Source organism: Bradysia coprophila (assembly GCF_014529535.1).
Source record: "Bradysia coprophila strain Holo2 chromosome X unlocalized genomic scaffold, BU_Bcop_v1 contig_39, whole genome shotgun sequence".
Classification (NCBI taxonomy): Eukaryota; Metazoa; Arthropoda; class Insecta; order Diptera; family Sciaridae; genus Bradysia; species Bradysia coprophila.
In genome coordinates this window covers 723222-744095 of record NW_023503329.1, presented here as the reverse complement: position 1 = coordinate 744095, position 20874 = coordinate 723222, and the positions used below count along the sequence as shown (strand labels likewise).

Below are 20874 nucleotides of genomic sequence, written 5' to 3'. Positions count from 1 at the left end.
GATCGGTATTGTAAATACCTTTTATTTGACGTATCACTTACAAGTTTAACGTTTAAATGTCCGGAGATATCTTCGAAAAACCGTAAAGCACTTATTGGGCCACAGCTCGGGAGGGGTCGATCCAAAATCACTCATCTTCGAACTTAGCCTGTCTTTTGACATTACCAAACGGGAAAAAAAAAGAATTTTCAAAATCGGATGCGTTTTACTCAAGTTATCGTGCAGACAGACAGACGGACAGACGGACAGACAGACGGACTTTTTTTTTCGCGGATTTGGCATCTCTAGACAACCACAATAGGTTTCCCCTTACTCAGGAAGTCCAATTCGACGTGTTACAAACGTATGCGTAAACCTATAAGACCCCAGTACTTCGTACGGGTCTAAAAAGAGTTCTCCGTGATAGTTTCCTTCCTGCACGAAAGTTTCACAGAAAATTCCAGCTAAACAAACAGCAACTATGGAACAATCCCTAATGTGGGTCAAAAGTAGAAAGGATCAAAAACGATTGATTCTCATCGTTATACGAAAACCATTTCAATCGACAACGTCAAAATTTTCCTCTGTAAACTGAATAACTGAATCAACTGGCAACAGGGTCGACCGTATAATCATATTATCGACAACTTAAATATCCTGCAGTCAGAAGTTCGTTTAAGTTTATTATGATGCAAGTGTTGATTGCAAACTTGAATCAAATTCATGTTCAATACTCCGGTCTTGTGTAAACTAAAATTACTTGCGGCCAATGGTGCATGATGGGAGACGAACATTTTGGAAAAATATTATTTAAAATTGAGAAAACATTTAACCTCCATCGTAACATACCCGCAAGTAGTTCTATTTTATTTCTTGGAGAAAAAAAAATCGTTTTGCGAGAATGAGATCTACTGCTGAAAAACGGATTTTTTTCCGATAGAATGGATGACATGAAACAATAAATCAATTTTTGTTTATTGAAGAAAGAAAAATGATTTTTTTTCCGAAATGAACGAGTAAACATCGAAAAGCGGATACTCTCTCAGTACGTTTAGCTGCCATTTTCAAGCAGAAAAAAAGTTCACTCCAACAAATAAATAGGAAAATCGAGAGAAAAAAAAATGTTTCAAAATGCGGTCATGTCACAAGAAAAGTGTTAACATTTATATTGTCATGCAAATAATGTACCCCCATAACGAACAATTTTTTTTTTTTTTCAATTCACCAATATGAACTCAGTCTGGCATTCCAAAACGATACATTATCATTTTTATTCACATTATTTACCACCCCATTCCCACTGCAAAAAAAAACTTGTATGTGGCACATACCAACCGGCAAAAGACGAAGAAAAAAGTCGAAGAAAAAAATCTTTAAATTTCCTTCATCTTTTCCACGTATATTTTCCGGGTGAGGAAGGATTACTGTCATGTTACTGTCACACAATATACATATTTTAAAGTTTTTCGATGTTATTTGGTGTATTAGGTCTGTGGTAGAGGTTATTCCATTGACTATAAGTCATGGGTCTTACAACAGAAAATACACCGTACGTAACACGATCAATATGATTGAAAATGTATGGTAATGTGATTGAGAACGTTAACACGAAAATTGGGGAATTCTCAACCGATTAAAAAAAAACGAAGGAAAATTGAATTCCTGTTAGGTTACAAGAGTGATTACGTTGAGCTAACGAACAAAAACAGAACAAAAATTTAAGAGTTTAAGTTTTATTGAAGACGTACGTCATTTTTTAACCGTGGCATTTTATAGACATGTTACCATATATAAGGTTTCAGAGCGTTTCGAAGATTTCAGTGAAACTAAACCGAATTAAATTATTAAAACTATGAAAACTAATGAAAAGTTCACGCAGTCAAGGGATCTGACCCACCCAACAGATGGGACCTAGTATGCTGGTATAATAATGGTGTTTCGGTATCCGGAATTTGGTGGTCCATAAAACCATAAAATGAAAGAAATGATGTGTTCCCAGCTCACAGACGAAAGAATAACATGAGCGCAACAACAACCGAACCAAAAGAAAAAAAACTACTTTCGTATTTCGTAAACGTATTTTTTATTGATTCTTGTTACAGAAAAAAGTTTATTTACGTGCGTTGGTGTATGTTGATTTGGCTGTTATTGAGAAAACTTTTCCACTTTAAGTGTGTCACGTTGTTCAATGAAAAGTCTAAACTTTATACATATGTGTCCACGACGTGTAATGGGTAGCTTACGATTTCTTGAACTTGATACAGGATACAGGACGAAAGTTACGTTTCGATTATAAATTCTACACAGTGAGATGGATAAAAAATAAATAAAATTTGAAAACTAAAAAAAAAATGCAGAACGTATACCTATCCTACTATTTATATATGGAAGGAAAGACGTGTACCCGTACCTATCCCAGCATACATTTAAAGATATGTTTTCTAAACGATCTTCATTTAAACATTTTTCGTGGAAATGAACTCTGCCAGAACAAAAATTACGTTTCTCAGATGGGGGTTGGAGCTGATGGTGTTTTAAAATGGGACATAGGGAGACAAGTAACCCACTCACATTAAATGGAAATATCTGACCTCAGCAACATATATACTAATACTAAGAACAAGCTAACTTCCCAACGCAAAAGTTAGCAAATTTGTTCAACTGTAAATGAAAAGGAAGAGACAATACGGAAACAGTACGGGACTAAATGAAGAAAAAAAAAATTAATTTCTCTAGAAACGGCTCTCAAATCTTCACTCCGAATTCAGCAAACAAAAACTTTCAGTCAGTGGCTAGACAAATACAGTAAATTTTGATGATTCTCACAATTCTCGTAAATTTTAGTTACAAGTTTAGGCGGGTCCCAAGAGTGTTAATTAAATCCGATTTCGAGCGAACTGATATCACATTTCTCGTATATGATATTTTAGAGAATTATACGAGCGGGAGACACAGCATCAGCGGAGTGAGTGAGTTTTTTGTTGTTGCTTTGTTCAGTTTGATAATTTGTGTGCCACTTTTCCCTTTCGATTTCATTTTCGTTTTTTTTTACTATCGGGATGGTATTAAAGGGAGGATTTATGTACAAACGAAGTGAAAACCAGATATAAAGACAGACTTAATGTATTGCTGAGTTTCTGTTTTTTTTTTCTTCTCTCTTTGATTTGTTGCTTCATAAGATAAATCAAACTTGATATAACGTCCCAGTGTGTTGCGAATGGCTATGTAACGACTTTTGAGTCGTTATTTAGTTGGAAAATGTTTTCGATAAAATTTTTACAAACTTTCTTGCTTGTTGTTTCACAAAGCAGTTGTATGGGAGCTCGCAAACATACTCTTTGGTTTCATTGACATAATTTCGTCAAAATTTTCAAACGGAGAATCATTCTATTTCTGGTTCATACACATTGCAAAGTTTTACTCGAATGTAGGCGTCATATGACGTTCATTATTTTCTGTCTTGAGTTCTTTCATAGCTTTTCCATTTTCCATATTGGACTTCTTTGAGCAAGAAATTGCACGAAGAAGAAAAAAATCAGACAAGCAAAAACGTTTGAAGTAAAATGTAAAATCATCCAATCAATATTATCGGTCGACAATAGGAACGAACGTTATTTATCCATGTAGATCATACTCCCTTTGAGTTTTGAATAATTCAAGTTTCTTCTTTCAAAAACAATTTTCGTTTGTAAGATCAATCGAAATGCCTGTACACCTGTACACATGTTGAAACTCGACAATATACATATTAACTAGGTGATTGCTTTCTTAGCTGAATATATACTCGCATACACGATACAAGCAATGACACAATCTGTTAATGCAGTCCTCATTCTTTGCTGCATCGTTTTTGCTAGATCAGAAATAAGTTTTTTTTTTTAAATTGACAAACCCAACGCTGTACATGCTACTTCGAGTTTCTTAGGTTCTGCATTATCTGCAACATTTCTTTGCTATCGCAATTGCTGTATTATCTACTTACACATGCAACGCTTCTTTGTTACAAGATATTTGCATCTAACGTTTGGTACAACTCTTTTTGCTTTGTTTGGATTTACTGAGAGATTCACTTCTATTTTGTACGAATAAAACCAAATATAAATCTAATAAAATTAGTGCTACACATTTTACTGGCTTCGATATTGTAATACAAATATCTCTATTTCAAGGAAATGTTGTACATACATTCCAATAGGTACACTAGATAAATGTTCACTAGATAACATTGTCGGGTGCGAGTTGTCCTTTCGCTCATATTGAATGTAAAAAGCGATTTTATGGTTGATTGATTACCACGAACTCGAATCGCAATGTTGTCAAGCTGGGATTGGTCGGGTCTGGGCCAGGGAGCCGCCGTTAGCTAAAACTTCTTTCGGCTCTATAAAATTGAATTTTGATCCGAATTGAGTGGGAAAAAAATCCTGTGTTCCTTGAACCTTGCTGCATACGAGAAAAATATAAGTGATTAAAAAGGTATGCAGATGGCGCTGTAATTCAAGACGGCGCCCATCAATACAAAAAAGTGTGCAAATCTGGAAAATCCGAGAAATGTTTTTTTTTTAAAGTAATTAATGTTTTTTATTTTTAACATAAAATAGACACCATTCGAAATATTTTCGCCCATGGAACCATGTCAAAAATATTTCATTTTATATTTTTAAATAAATTTTCAACAAACAAAATTTTATAGAGCGAAAAGAAGTGTTGGGCAACATCGGCTCCCTAGACCAAACCAAGCCGATCCCATAGCTTGCCAACATCGCGATTCGAGTTACTGGTCGATCCATCTACGATTTTCAACCATAAAATCGCTTTTCACATTCAATATGAGCGAAACGGCTTTTTTTGGACAACTCGCACCCGACTAACATTTGCAACAGCTGTTCTTTTACCAGCTGGTGCTCATACTATTGTCTATATCGATAGTGGATATATTGGTCTACTCACTTTTACACGTATATGTGGGTGCACTGCACTAGTGATAAAAACAATAGCATGAGCATGGTAAAAGAACAGATGTGACAAATTCTGCACTCCAAATTTACCCAATGTAATACCCAACAGGGTATTGTACTTAGTGAACCGTTGACTTGATATATAATTTGAGCGCGTTAACTCTGCACTTTGATGCAAGTGTCATAACCTTACATTCAGCAAATTTGTACAGCTCCGAATAGCTTAAATAAAAATAAATGGGAATCTGTACGACTTCAACGGGCTACGACACTTTGTGACGCATTTTTTTGTAAAAATTTTTCTTCAAAATATTTTCTTGCGTTCACCAGTTATTTTGAAAGTAAGCACATGGACGTGCATCTCATTTTCCTTACATAATAAAGGAACCATTACTTAACTCAGTAAGAACCAAATAGTGTCAAAAAGGGTTTTTATATAGTTTTATCGCACTAGTGCGACAAAGTAAATGATGAAATCGCTTCGTTTCGTAAGACGTTATATGAAACACGTTGCATAATTGAAATATTTCATCACACGAAATGACGTTTGCAATTGAACATCTAGTCATGTGAACTCATGTGAAATGTAAAAAATGCCCTATCCCTAGCTTTCCTACCGGGACTACAACACCTCGAGCTCTTCATAGTCTATCGTCAGGCTTGGATGTAATCAAGTAAAAATTCAGGGAACTAATAAATCAATAAAGTGAACATACAAAGAATGGCTTTTCCAATTGAGCGTGAGTGTGTTTGTGTGTATTATACATTATAAGTATGACTATGTCACATCCATCCGTGGTAACTGTGGAACTCTTTATAAGAAATCAGAAATCGTTTTCATTATTTTCCAAATATTTCCTCAATATATTTTAGTTTAAACACGACGACGGCGCCTGTCAACTTATCGAGATATATTGAAAACGAACCCCCAATTTCACCATACGTCTATGTTTCCTCATTGAATATTCATCTTGACTCGACACAATCTAGCCGCATATATAATACAAAAACATACAAAATATACTCCGCTCACCATACCCGGCACCAGTCAACTTAATTTTATAATTGAATAAAATCTCATTATGATTTCCATTTATCCTCATGTCTAAGCTGAAACCACATGAATCAACATGAAGAGAGAATAGAAGAAGAAAAAAATTCACTTAACCGATCCTGAAGGAAAACATAAATCTTCACAGAGAACGCAACGGAATGAAGTAGAAAAAAAAATCTCAACTTACAGAGCTCACCAAATCAATCCAAGTAAACCGCAAGCTATACGCTTCCAAGTAGCATAATAACCCAATACCTCATCAGCATCCTATTGCGATTACATTACATTTTTCATTCATGTACCGCCCCGTACAAGTGTATAACACTAAACCCATTGCTGCTTTCACTTATATCGCGGCGTCTTTCCATGGCAAATATGTTATTACCCCGCGCGACTTCCCATATACTATACAGTCAGTGAGATGTAGAGATGCATATATATACCCATATATTCAATTCGGTATAATAGGCCGCCTGGTATTTGATTGATTTTGGCAAATTTATTTTAATAATAGATTTACATGCATCACCAGTTTGAATGAAGATTGATAGTCGTCCATTTGTTTACTGTTTGGGTATAAAAATAAAAATCCCGAGATTAAACAAATTGCTTATTTCTTTCCTTCCACATGCCAAAAAAATGTGTATTGTAAAAACTCCTGACGAGATGGTTCTGCCTGGCTCAGCTCAATATATAGAGATTATGTTCCCGAGCACACACCGAGAAAAAGAAAAGTATAACAAAAAAAACACAGCGAACCAAACACACCGTATCCAAAAATAGAAAACTTGCCTGAACATTCCTTCGTACATACACCTCATTTGAGAGCATCACGATGGAAGAACCAAAAAAAAAACCCCAACCGAAAGTTTAGTACAACGCAAATAGATCTTGAGCATCAAAGTAGAGCAGAGAAGAAGAAAAAAAAGCATTCGAAGAAAACGAGCTTTTTGCTTTTAGTTTTATGTGCGTAATAGACCTTCAGTTACATGAAACAATTTTCACATTACTTACGGCAAATGGCCATCAAACAAAAAGAAAGTATTCATCTATGTCGAAACATTACACCGACTGAGTCAGCTTATAATTCGGTGGAACGTATGGGGTAGAAGGAAGGGGGATGTAGTGTGTGTATGTGGTTTTTTTTTTGCTTGTAAGAGAATATTACATGTTCTCGCATTTAACCACCATAACATTACCTCTAAAAATACAGAGTGGAAAGAAAGTAAAAAAAAAACAGCCCGAAAGACACAAGGTGGAAATACGGAACGAAAAACCTGAATACAAATCGATTCAATCTGTACCTGTCATCATTTTACTTTTGGTCATACAAAAGATTTTTTTTTTTATTTTTATTACAAAACTTCGTTCTTCTTTTCAAATGAAAAGAAACCATCCTATCCATCGAGAGTGTTTTTTTTTTCATTCATTCTTTTCGTCGAAGACGAAGAAGAGTCCCCATTCACTTGGATATATTAAGACAACGGTACCCCATCTGTTCGATGTATTATACTTTATAGTCGGGGAGAGGAAAATATGTGTGTCTGTATACGAACTAGGAGTATTATACATATTCGGCAGCAAGATTTGATAAAAAAAAAATATTTTTGGTTTAAGCAAGAGTTCATGGACTTGAATAAATTCATTTTATTTTGGCATCGGAGAGAAATTTATTATTGTACATATTGCCATATAAGGATCAACTTTTAAGAGGAAGACAAAAAAAAAAGACATTCTAAGACGAAGAAAAATCATGGCTTAGGCTGAACATTTGTATTTCATAGTCGAAAGCAAATAGCTCGCCATTTTTTTATTGTGTTATCATTTTTCTTCTTTTAGGTTTTTATTTTTATTTTTTGAAAGAAAAATGAAATCGTTTCTTTAAAGAAACAGAAAAAAAAATAATATTAAACCGGGGGTATAATATTTGCTCTTCAACAATAGCCGTGGACGAGTACACACACAAAACGTTACAAATGTGTACTATATTCCTCCACCAGAACGAAATCCACGATAATCTTTTTGTCAAAAAAAAAAAAAAAACGAAAAATATCAAATTGAAAATATGGAGTCTGTCGTTTGTTCAAATACAATTTCATTTCAATAGAAAAGTTTTTTCATTTCGTTTCATTTCATTCTCCTTTTTTATGATTTAATTAATGCCTTGGAGATTTAATTTATTTTCAACAAAAGCGTCAACCACAAATAAGTTTGCCTAATACCAAAATCTTGAGCACGATTTATAAAATCAAATCATTTGCGCAATCAATAGCTTACGTACTTAATTACTCAATGACCTTAAGTATTCCATTTTGTTTTTTTTTATGATAACGCAGTCTTCATTAACATCTAGAAAATATTCAGAGGTTGATGAAATATGAGAGTAGGCTCGATACGGAAATGCTGTTTGTTAACTAACGCGAAATTGTAACAGATTTTTTTTATTATTCTACTACCGTTCTACTAAACTTAGTCGTAACACTATAAATGTCAGTGCTCTATTATTTGCAAACCAACTTTACTGCAATGGCATTTCATGTATCGTCTATCTCGCGACAAACCGTCGTATCTCCTAAAAACACAATGAAATTTCATTGTGTTTAAAAGTCTACGCCAGTTTGTCACGAGATAGACAGTACATTTGCCAGGGTGAAGCGGGTGAAGTTATTTCACCATAAAATAGAGTGCAAAGAATGAAATACTGAAAAAGAAATTGTGGCGTCTCTACAGGCTATCTGAGGTTTCCTGTGTTTCTAATGTAAAGACAGATGACTTATTATCGTTTCATGAGGTACAACCGAGGTTACAACTCGAAAACTATTTGGCGGAAACATTTTCCAAAATCATTTTCCCGGATTTTTCAAATTTTCACAAGTCTTGGTAAAATTACGATAATTCAAGAAAAAGTGCGAAAATGATTTTCCAAAGATAGTCCCTGGTTAAAACATACAGTACAAACAATTTTAAGCGGTAGCTCTTATCACTAAAGCCCCCAAATTTGACGCAGGTAAATTCAGTATTTAGTTTGTCATTGATGTCAGCAGCTCTAGCCAACATCTGTGAGTTTCCAAAATCCCCTTGTTTGAATAACTTTAATTTAAAATATTTCACTCAGTTGATCAAACCCAGTGACAGTGTCTGAATCAGACAATCTGCGTCCCAAAACGACCCAATGACATCAGAGCTGAGGAATTTCGTTCAATTTGCATTTTTAATATTGTAGTCGTCTGCCATTGGAAAAAGGAAAATACACAGCGAAATGCCAAACGTTTCCACATTAAAAGCGCAGATCAACGAATGCACTTCTGCAAGTTGTCTTTTAAATCCGCACAGCGTATTACGTTCTTGAGACTGACTCTTTGGTTAGAATATAACCTGCGTTGAAATAAGATGTTTTGTCGGTTATTGCTTTCTACAAAAATTCTTTTTGCGGAAAGTGCAATCACGATCTGAAACATGTTAGTCTTGAATTAAATGCAATGCTGTTTTCGATGAACTGAACTACTCTCGGATTAGCAGAATTCACAGGAAAACTTTCTAAATATATTTCTATGACTCGGTCATCTGAAAAACTTTTGTATTTTGCTCGAGACTAATATGGTTTGGAATGGTTTTACTCAGTTTAAAAGAACATCGTGTACAAAGAAATAAACACACAAAAGCTTAGGTACAGCAGTGCGTATATGGATTCTTACATAAATATTAAGGCACTAGTGCGTAAAAGTGACGTTTATAAAACTGAGCTTCCCCCTCCTGTACATAAAATTTTGTACCTAACTTATGCCTAAACAGAAACGTTCCGCATACGATGTGTTGTCAACTTCGACTTCGCCTCGGGTTGACAATTTTCACATCTATTTCGCAAAATTTCCATTTAGACTGTAAGGATTAAAGACCGAAATGTAGGTTACATTCTACCAACCGTTGAGTTTACAGGGCTAATATTTTACAAAGTTTAACAAATGCTTCACAAAAATTGTGTAAATATTTTCGAAGCTTTGTCAAATGTTAGGCGCTGATTTAACTACTCAACCAGGGCCTAATATTTGTCAACTTTTAATCGATTTATTAAAAAAAAAAAAAAATCTAAGATTTCGATCTCAAACAGAGAGGATTTTCTTACTCACACGTTTTTCACCCTATTTCAACATTATATTCGTTATCTTCGACAAAATCCACATTGATTTCACATTCTCGCTTTTAGCAAACGTAAAGTTTTCGAATAATAATTTTGAAAACTTTTGTGCATAGCCATAGCCACATTAGTTCGTGAAGCTTCTGGTCAAATATTTCCAATTAAGGTTTTGCAAAGAAAAGAAAGATTAAAACAGTAGATATTGAGAGAAAGACGTTTCCATAAAACCTCAGACGTTTTCATAATAACCTCGGATGTTCGGGTGAACTAAAATGATGAAACGATGTGCTAATATTTCAGAAAAGTGGTTACACTTCGTTGAGTCATTAAGTAATTAAGTTCTTACGTCCCAAAGTTCTTAAGTCGCAGCAGTGAATTCGTTTCTGCTCAGATTTTTGGTGTTTAGAATTAACTACGACTACATTATCCACTACAGTAATTGAATAATTAGGAGAAAAGGATATAACTTTTTTCAACAGTAAGATGTTTAATATTACGAACACAAATAACTTAATTCCTCTGTATACAAATTTGTTCTTAAAGAAAAGAAAGAAATAATTTTTAATTTAAGGAAAATATTTTTTAAATTTATGTATAACAAAACGTGACTAAATGAACAGAAACTTTATTTTTATAAAATATTTTTTTTTAGTTTTGGTAAATTATTTCCATTTAAAATATTTATTACAATCATTTCGAATATAATTTTGAAAAGAAAAATGGCGAAAAAAGCAACAACAAACAGAAAATTAAAATTAAAATTATTGAGATTTATGTTACAATGTTGGAATTAATGAGTTTCAAATATAAAAATAATATGAACACGACTTTTAACTGCATATTAAACAAAACAGAAAAAAAAAACAGAAAAATAATTGTAAATAAATTACTGAATATATTTTTATTGATAAAAACAAAATAACAAAACGAATATGCGTTTCATTTTACACTGAATTCGAAACCCGACTGCTGCTACTACTAATAGATTCAATCAATCAATCCGGTTCCGATTCATTTTCAACCAACATAACGTTTTAACTGCTGTTTTATCCTTTAGAGACCCGTACAGATAGAGTTGTATGTGCTTGGGCCGAAAACACACGGGATATTTAGCGTTGCTGAGATAGACAATTATGTTGCGATTCGGCTAACTATTTATTTCGCAATTTAATTCTGAAGAATCCGAAAAACTCCGTATTCTAAGAAATTAGGAAAAAATTCCTTAAAAAAAAGACTCAAAATTTTGTCGATGGGTGGTCGATTAGTGACATGCAACTGGCTACGTCGTCTAGACGAACGCGTAGAAACGTCTCTATTCAGCCTAATGTTGAATCCGTGTTTAGTGTATGAATTGAGCATCCTATGCAAGTGAACAATTCTTTCAATTGTCGCCAGTTGGTGAATCGGAGCCAGTTTGCAGCTGTACAGGAACGTTGTCGGAGTATCTCTAGGCAGTCGGAAGGTCGCTTTAATGCACTTATTTTGGATTACTTGCAATTCATCCAGTTTAGTTTTGCTGCCTTGACTGTAGACTGTTTTGACTGTTTTGCTGCCTTCTCTTTTCAATTGAGATGACGTTTCCACGCCTCCACATAAGCACAATGAAAGGACGGATCATCTTTTTGACATAATCAACGTGAAGGCCGAATGATAGGTTCTCATCCAAAACAAGACCCAGATATCTGTACGAACGTACGCGTTGAATGACCTTGCCTTCAATCGTGATGTTGAAATCGGGAAGTTTACTTGCTCGCCCAAAAGTCATGTAGCATGTTTCTCCCGTGTTAAGCGTTAACACATTCCGGTTGAGCCATTTGTGAAGCATTTTAACGTCGCGTTGCATCATTTGTTCCAATTCTGCAGGAGATTCCGCTGCGTAGTACAAAACGGTGTCACCCGCATACAACAGTACTTTGCCGATAAAATCGATCTGAAGAACATCGTTAATGTACATAATGAACAGGAGCGGGCCAATTATAGAACCTTGCACGACTCCCACAATAATGCGTTTGAAATCGCTAGTGATCGTTCCAATCGATGTGGCGATTTGTCGGCGACGTAGGTTTTCTTGCTGCCACTTGTTTTTCGGAAATTGGCCTTGATAAAGTCAACCAACTGATGTGTTGCTCCAATGCAACTCGAATTTCTCAGGAATCCAAATTGGTTGCCACGGAAAAAATTGATGCCATTTAGATACGACACGCAATTGAAATTTTCTGCAGTAAATAATCGATTGAACGCGGTTCCCCTGAAGCGGCCTTCATAATTTTTCCTAATTTCTCAATGAATTTCTTTGTTTCAGGTCCCATACATCCTAAAGTCTAGAAAGCTAGAGCAGTAAACAAATAATTTTCTTTTAAACGCTTATAATGATTGTGTTTATATCTCTCCGCGTTATATTGAGTATATCGGATTTTTCGGATGGGACAGTAAACAACATTATATTGGCAGAAAAATTCGTCCGCTATTGATTTTCTTATGACGAAGTTGCCAAGACTCATATTTTTCATTTTTACAGCGATAAAAATCGTGCAGATCGCTTAAGTTGAACTGCCTGATTTTCTCTATTTCTCTTCCTTTGTCAAATAATACCTTAAGGTTCCTCAGGTTCCTTGACTGACGAATTTTTCAGCAGATTTTAATAGTTTAGTTTAGCCACACGTATAAGAAGAAAGAAATTACGTCTAAAAAAAAATAATTTTGCCAAGAAAATATGCGGGAAATGTCTTAACACAATATCAGTTTTAATGGTTTTGTTGCTGGGACTTTCCCCCCGAAACAAGGTAAGAAAACATTATTTCAATGATCGGTTTACATTGACTGAGGTTACATTGACTGGGTTATATACATTTGGTAAGTGTATGAAACGATCACCCGAATATTTTTTCAGGTCTATTTCAAATTGTTTAGTCCTGAATTGGCACATAGTTGTGTTTGATGTTATTCTCACAGATACCTCACAGATACTTCGTCGCTTATTTTCTACTTCGTTTAGGAAAAATGTTGTTCCTAACTCAAGCTAAAATGCGTTTTTAGCAAATAAGAGGATTTTCAGCCGGAGCCGGAGACGAGTGCTGGAGTCGAATTGCGTTAGAAGGTCGGTTCCCCTTACGTGAAATGTGTGACTCGTATAATTAAATGACAACGCCATTTTAGCATTTTTTCCATTTATATATGGCAGTTTCCACGCTCAGTGAGAATTCACAATTTGTACTAACACACAGGGACTGTCGTACTAGTGTTAAAAATATACATTTACCGGTATTTTACAGAAATTTGTAGCGGATTTTTGGTTGCTACCGGTATTTGGCGTCATTAATCTTTTGTTTTCAATGTAAAATAGCGCAAAGCGCTATTTGTATACCAATTTAATGCTCTTTAGTAGCGGTTTGATCGAAAAATGTTTGCCTATCGGTATGATGTTTTGGATTTTTTTACTAAGGAAACGTTCGGAACGGTGATATTTTTAATTATTTTTTTTAATTTTTCAATCAAATTTAACTTAATCTGTGATTAAAATGAAGTTTTGCCCTTCTTCGTATTTTTAAATTAAGTAATGGTTCAAATTTAATTATGAAACTATAAGAAAACACCTTAGCCGTCGATGACTGCATACAATTTTTCTCACTTTAGAAACGTTCGGAACGACGATTGATTTTGTTGTACTTGGCAGATTTTGCATAAAAATTTAGATTTTTTTGTCGTAATATGAAGATTCATCCTCATTTATCATTAAGAAACAGTTTTTAAATCATTTCCAATGTTTGCAATATCTTTATTTTGTATTGAAAAAACACCATGCACGAAAATGTTACAAAAGAACATGCCATATACGAGCCGTCACTGCTCGGAATTAGCAATTAGTTATTTACGTATCTGCAGTGGACGGTATATTGTATTCAATTTCACGAAAGTGCCTTAGATTCCATGAGCAGTTTCAGCAAATTTTTGAGAGTTGTTTGGATGCGATCTACTGTAGGATAGCATTCCAGTTGTACGCTTGACGGATGCTAATAAATAAAACTTAATCAAATTCCTGCATTAGCAGACGTACCTGGTGCGGCTGCACATAATTTAATCTTTAATACCCAAGTCAGATGTGACGACGCATGAAGATGTAATTGATTCCTTTAAAGTTGGGCGTTGTGATGTAGTGACATGAAGATATAAGTAATGTGCAATTGACTGGCAGCAAAATGTTACATAACAGCAACGAAAAAATAGCGAAGCACTCTTCTGCATTTATCGTTCGTGGTATAACACATCAATGGAATGGTATGTACCATCAAAATTGGTCTATTTATACGATGCGATAATTCGTTGAAAATACAATACAAGAACTACTACACTGAGCGAAATTTCCTACGTGTTATGCGTATATCATATCATTCGTGCCCCCTGGTAAAAGTGTGGTAAGGTAGTTATACAGCAGGCTCGAATTTTATTGAATTCACCTACGATATACACACCATATTAACAGTTTACAGTTGTTACCGTGGATTTACATAGCAACGTAAAAGTGACAGATGCAATGTTTTTTAAATACTGCAACCCGAAATTTCATTCATAAAATTAAAATTATGAATGAAATTTCGAGTTGCCGTATGAGAAAATTTTTGCATCTGTCACTTTTACGTTGCTATGTAAATCCACAGTTACTATACATTTTAGAAGTTATTAGTAACTAATATTTGAAATTAAAAATTGACTTCTTCGGGAGTTGAACCGGGGACCTCTGGATCATGAGCCAACGATCTTTCTAATGTTGCAGTACAGTAGTGTTGGTTGACATTCCTTATTCTTGAAGGGTACTGTGAAAGCCATAAACGTGTGTGGCGTTTAAGTTACGTAGATCACGTTATAACGAAACGCACATAAACAATGATATGACGTTTTTTAACATAGTTGAATTAAGTTCATAAAGAATGAGGAATTAGTTATGACTTGATGAATGGATAGTTATGGACCAGGATCAATTATAGATAATTTTAACTTAAACAAATTTCTGATATGATTACTTCATAAAAATTGAAAGGATTTTGTCGAGAATTTTTCTAATTTACAAAAATATTTTTTTTTGTAGTTTATCTTCTTCGTGTTAGGAAATATAAATATGGTTCCAAATCAATATTCAAGACCAACATCCACTGTATACGTTTAACATACGTGATGAGCGTTTAACTTCTGTCCCACTCGTAAGTTATGTTCAGACCAATCTGAACTTTTGTTTATCTTAATAGTTGGCACAGTCAATTAAGTTTCTAAATTATGTAATGTCAAGCATTGTACTGTGCAATTTAGTTCATATTATAACGTTGATCTATAAACAACAGTCTTTTGATTCGACATAAAATAATTGAACCTGAGAAACCGATATTCCTTAAACATTTGGGGGCTCAACCGGGATGTCGGTTGCTCAACCGTTTGTTTATTTAATTCGCGTTGTAGTTGTGAGAGAAATCGGCTGTTTTTTTATCAAATTATCGGTCGATGAAAGTTTATGTTCCGACAAGTGCGAACAATCGCGTTCTAAGACAATAGACATTTTTGTGAATCATTCAAATTTGTATGTTTGTGAAAAGAATCAAATGGTTCTAGTTGTTTCATCGAAAAGATACGATTTAAAGAGTCAAGTGTTCAGCGAGTTGGAAGTTTTACGATTTGTGCCCATTCTCTCAATGTTCATTTGTGAGAAAAACGTGGATGGAAACAAAAGGTCGCTGGTTAACAAAAGATCCACGTTGTCTCAAATACACGCTTCGAAAATAATCATCGAATTGCAGTTTCATGTAGTGGCTCATGGATTGGCTTCGTGCTCTACTGTCTTTCAGTGTTCAATAATGACAGAGAAGCTGATTTTCGACTACAAATTGGTGCATTCGAGTATCACTATGCAATTAGTGTATGCCAGTACAGCTTGGTTGACGTCACCATTTCTTTGTTTCAAAGTTATCGTGTGCAATAATCGTCTACCAAAGACAATCAATGGAGTAGAGCAGTGGTCATTTTATGGTTTCAATTTTGGTCAACTGCAATCCGTACAGCGAAAACCGGAATTTACAATTTTGACTTTATGTGTTTCAATAGTCAAACATCATCGAGTATTCCACATTTCAATCGTTTGTTCGATTAAAGTTTCATTTCGAGCATTGGTTTCGGCGTCTCATAACGGATCAAGCAATCATTCCAGTTCGTCTTTAAGCGTGTCAAAGGCCGAACGAGTCGGAAGTTGCAAGGCTGACAGATCAGCTGGATTTATTCATCTTGCAGTAATTGTTCCAACTGCCGTTTCTTCGTATTATTGTGGTCAATTGCAGACAGTCAATGGAGTATCAATGTGTGAACAATTAGCGGAATGTTTCTCGACTTGTTTATGGAACATGAGTAGTCTTCAACATCGTTCGCTGGAGAATGAAGCGCTCCATGGTATCCGAAAACGATTATCCAAGAGATTCATCAGTCGTCGGGCAAAACCTGCCATTATGTACAACAAAAATGCTGCGAATTTTGTGGACTGGATAACAGAGCTTTCTAAGGCACAGCAGAGCGCACTGAGAGAACAAATGGACGAAATAGTCGCTTTATTTACCAACGACGGCGTCGATTGGGAATTCAATCCTATAACAGCAAGTAATTTCGGAGGAATTTGGGAAGCAGCAGTGCAATCAATGAAGTTTCACCTCAAACAAATTGTTGGGTCGTCACATCTCACGTTTAAGGAGCTGACAATTCTTTTTTGTCAAATCGAGTGCGCATTTATTTCGAGACCAATGTGCAGCCTGACCGATGAGGATTTGAATTTGAGTTTATTTTTGAGTAAATTTTTCCGTTTCATTCATTTTATCTTCCGAGCCAATTTCATTTCATTTTGAATTTTTTGTGTTAGTTTTATTTGAAGACGATTTATAATGTCTTGGCCGGGAGTATGTTCAGACCAATCTGAACTTTTGTTTATCTTAATAGTTGGCACAGTCAATTAAGTTTCTAAATTATGTAATGTCAAGCATTGTACTGTGCAATTTAGTTCATATTATAACGTTGATCTATAAACAACAGTCTTTTGATTCGACATAAAATAATTGAACCTGAGAAACCGATATTCCTTAAACAGTTATTCACATTCCACGTACATCACCACAATACGTAACACATGAATATTTAAATGTGACAATCGAAATACGTAACTACGTTTTCAATGTGGCTCACGTATAAGAAACAGTGCCCATGTATCATGTATGTCAGTGAAGTATATTACACCTCTCAGAGAAATTTTACACATACCCGGAGTATTGTCTGAATTTTCTTTTTCTGGGTGTATCTTTAACAAAAATGAGCGAATTCCATTCGTTAATGTAGACTAAACAAAAGTTTGTACCGTATTACATAACGAAGATTTATATTCTTTGATTATTAAATGGAATATATTCAGTCACATTTGCAACATAATTGTAAAAAAATGATCTCATAAGCAATTGAAGTGTGGCATGTGAATGAATTATAGAACTATACTTAAATTGCATACGCTCAACTTACGGTAAAAATTATCAAAAGTAGAAAAATAATTTTTTTATTTGATTCTTGGGAGACCTAAAGGGCGATGGAATTTCAAAATTGTTCTGCGGTTTTATTAAAAAGGTGCAAATGTATTCGTTTTTCGATTATTTCTTAAAACCAAAACCTTCTTTTAGGTAAGGCATATTTCTACCAACAATTTTTTGCTTTAAGAGGCATCGATGCTTTGCTGAAAAGCATACATTTGGGCGCTTTTTACTGGATACTGGATTTTAGTTTGCTTTTGATGATATCTTTCCACCAGAATACTTTTTCAAAAATATTGGACCGGAACAAAGATCACGAATGTGTTGGCTTTCAACATAAAATATATTTGATTGTAGCAGTTCGACAAGCTCTGAGAAAACTGAACAGTTTATGAAAATTTCGTTAAACTGCTGACTTTTCTCAGAGCTGGTCAGACAACTAGAACAACAAAATTTATTTAAAGCAAACACATTCGTGGTCGTTTTTGCGGTCGTACAATTTTCGAAAAGGATTCTGATGAAAAGATATCAAAAATGAAATATGAGACACGCAAATGTTTCAAAGTTTCTTAGACCCGTACGAAGTACTGGGGTCTTATAGGCTTACGCATACGTTTGTAACACGTCGAATTGGTCTCCCTGAGTAAGGGAAAACCTATTGTGGTAGTCTAGAGATGCCAAATCCGCGAAGAAAAGTCCGTCCTCTAACTTGAGTAGAACGCATCCGATTTTGAAAATTCTTTTGAACGGATTTCGACTGTGTTTGCTTTATTAGATAGGTATTGACCGTACCAATCAGGAAAAAAAAGTTTATGAAATTCGATTCACCAGAGCGTGAGCTAGGTCTCTTGGAGTGAGCTCTTATCCGGCTACTCGGCAGTACAGTGAACGTGGAGTATTTTGTCAAACTCTCGAGTAAATTTTGACCGAATTTCATAATTTTTTTTTTATTTGTAAGGTATTAACGAATTTAAAGCGTCAGTACTATTTCCGGTCTCCTAAAAAAATGGCTGCCGGCGGCCATATTGGATTTTAGTAAAAGTGATATAAAGTGGGAAAAATTGTACTTAGAGAGTTTATGTTAACATAGAAGTAATTGGTTATGTGTGTGGGGTGTTTTAGGCATTCCATATGGACATCTATATATAACTATATATTGAGCTATATAATAGTATATTTATCTGTGAAATGTTTATTTATAGTTAAATATAGGTAAATATAGTGGTATATAGCTGTTTAAATAGGAGTTTATGAAAGTTGACTTCGTACAAGGCTGTATATTATATATTGCCTCCAGCAATTTATTTGTATATGATAACAAGGCAAAGAGTGGATAATGTAAGTGATTTAAAAGGAAGAATAGTTTTTCAGCAGAGTAGAAAATGAAGTAAGAGAAATAAAGAGTTTCACACTAAAGGCTTTTGATACGAATAGGAGTTTCGTACGGGTCGGCGTTAGCTATGTTTTTAGCCCCGTACGAAGTACGAAGGGGCTTATAGGATTACGATGCCGTGTGTAATTGATGGAATTCGAAGCAGACGGTAAGGGCAAAGTGTTTGCCTATGTTTATAGATGACGAATCCGCAATAAAAATTTGGGCCGTCTGTCCGTCTGTCCGTCACGTCGATATCTTGAGTAAATCAAATCCGATTTCAAAATTTTTTTTTTTCCCTGAAAGATAGTCAAAATAGTGAGGCTAAGTTCGAAGATGGGCATATTCGGGTCGGCCCTTCGTGAGTTAGGGCCACCTAAGTGATTTAAGGTCTTTTGGTGATATTTATGGCAAAATAAATGTAAATGACACGGCAAATGATAGGTATTGTCAATACCAATCCAGGAAAAAAAAGTTTTTTAAAATCGGGTGAGTGGACCGTGAGTTAGGACCTTAGAAGTGAAAAGCTACTCGGGCCCTATGTGTATTTTACATAGAACTCAAGTAAATTTCATCCGTTTTTCCCAATCCAGGAAAAAAAAGTTTTTTAAAATCGGGTGAGTGGACCGTGAGTTAGGACCTTAGAAGTGAAAAGCTACTCGGGCCCTATGTGTATTTTACATAGAACTCAAGTAAATTTCATCCGTTTTTCGTAATTTTTGTTTCATTTGAAAGATAATCGAACACCGAATAGAATGTTGTTGAAAAAAAAAATAAATTTGGGTCCTTGGACTAAGGCCGCTACTAGGGCCCTATGTGTATTTTACATATAACTCGAGCAAATTTCATCCGTTTTTCGTAATTTTTGTTTCATTTGGAAGGTAATCAAAGGCCGAATAGAATGTTGTTGAAAAAAAATTAAATTTGGGTCCTCGGACTAAGGCCGCTACTAGGGCCCTATGTGTATTTTACATATAGCTCGAGCAAATTTCATCCGTTTTTCGTAATTTTTGTTTCATTTGGAAGGTAATCAAAGGCCGAATAGAATGTTGTTGAAAAAAAATTAAATTTGGGTCCTCGGACTAAGGCCGCTACTAGGGCCCTATGCGTATTTTACATACAACTCGAGTAAATTTCATCCGTTTTTCGTAATTTTTGTTTCATTTGAAAGATAATCGAACACCGAATAGAATGTTGTTGAAAAAAAAATTAAATTTGGGTCCTTGGACTAAGGCCGCTACTAGGGCCCTATGTGTATTTTACATATAACTCGAGCAAATTTCTTCCGTTTTTCGTAATTTTTGTTTCATTTGGAAGGTAATCAAAGGCCGAATAGAATGTTGTTGAAAAAAAAAATTGGATCCTCGGACTGAGGCCGATACTAGGCCCTATGTGTATTTATACTCAATAAATTAAAATTTTAGGGCTATTTGAAATTTTTGTTTTATTTGAAAGGAACGTCGTACGGGGCTTCGTAATTGCGCTATGCGCAATTTCTAAGATGTACACATTACATAATAATTTTACTTGAACTACTTTAACCGGCGCATAGGCTTACGGTCAAAGTAGGGTGACAGACGCACTAGGGTCACGTACGCAATAGATATACGGGTTTGTACGGGGCTCAGTCGCAGCAAACGCTCCGACTGTTCTGATGGCTCGTTTTATAGAAAATTCTTTTCCTAATGTTACATTTTTGAAGATAAACAAACTTGCGTCACATTTTCCTTGAATGAGTTTGAATGATTTGCTAGTGTTGTTTATCACTCAAATTGCAGCAGATGTGTGTAGTACATAAATAACAGCCCAGGTATATAAACAGTTTGAGAATTGCAAAACAA

The 20874-nt window shown here is 34.9% G+C and overlaps 1 long non-coding RNA gene across 1 annotated transcript; it reads right to left on the bottom strand.

The window, feature by feature from the left end:
• Positions 1 to 2452: 2452 nt before the first annotated feature.
• On the bottom strand, positions 2453 to 20315 carry LOC119069724. The gene is made up of 3 exons (XR_005086387.1): positions 20304 to 20315; positions 8001 to 8006; positions 2453 to 2592 (listed from the first exon to the last, which is right to left on the bottom strand). It is a non-coding gene; the product is annotated as an uncharacterized LOC119069724 (long non-coding RNA).
• Between the last annotated feature and the right edge of the window lie 559 nt (positions 20316 to 20874).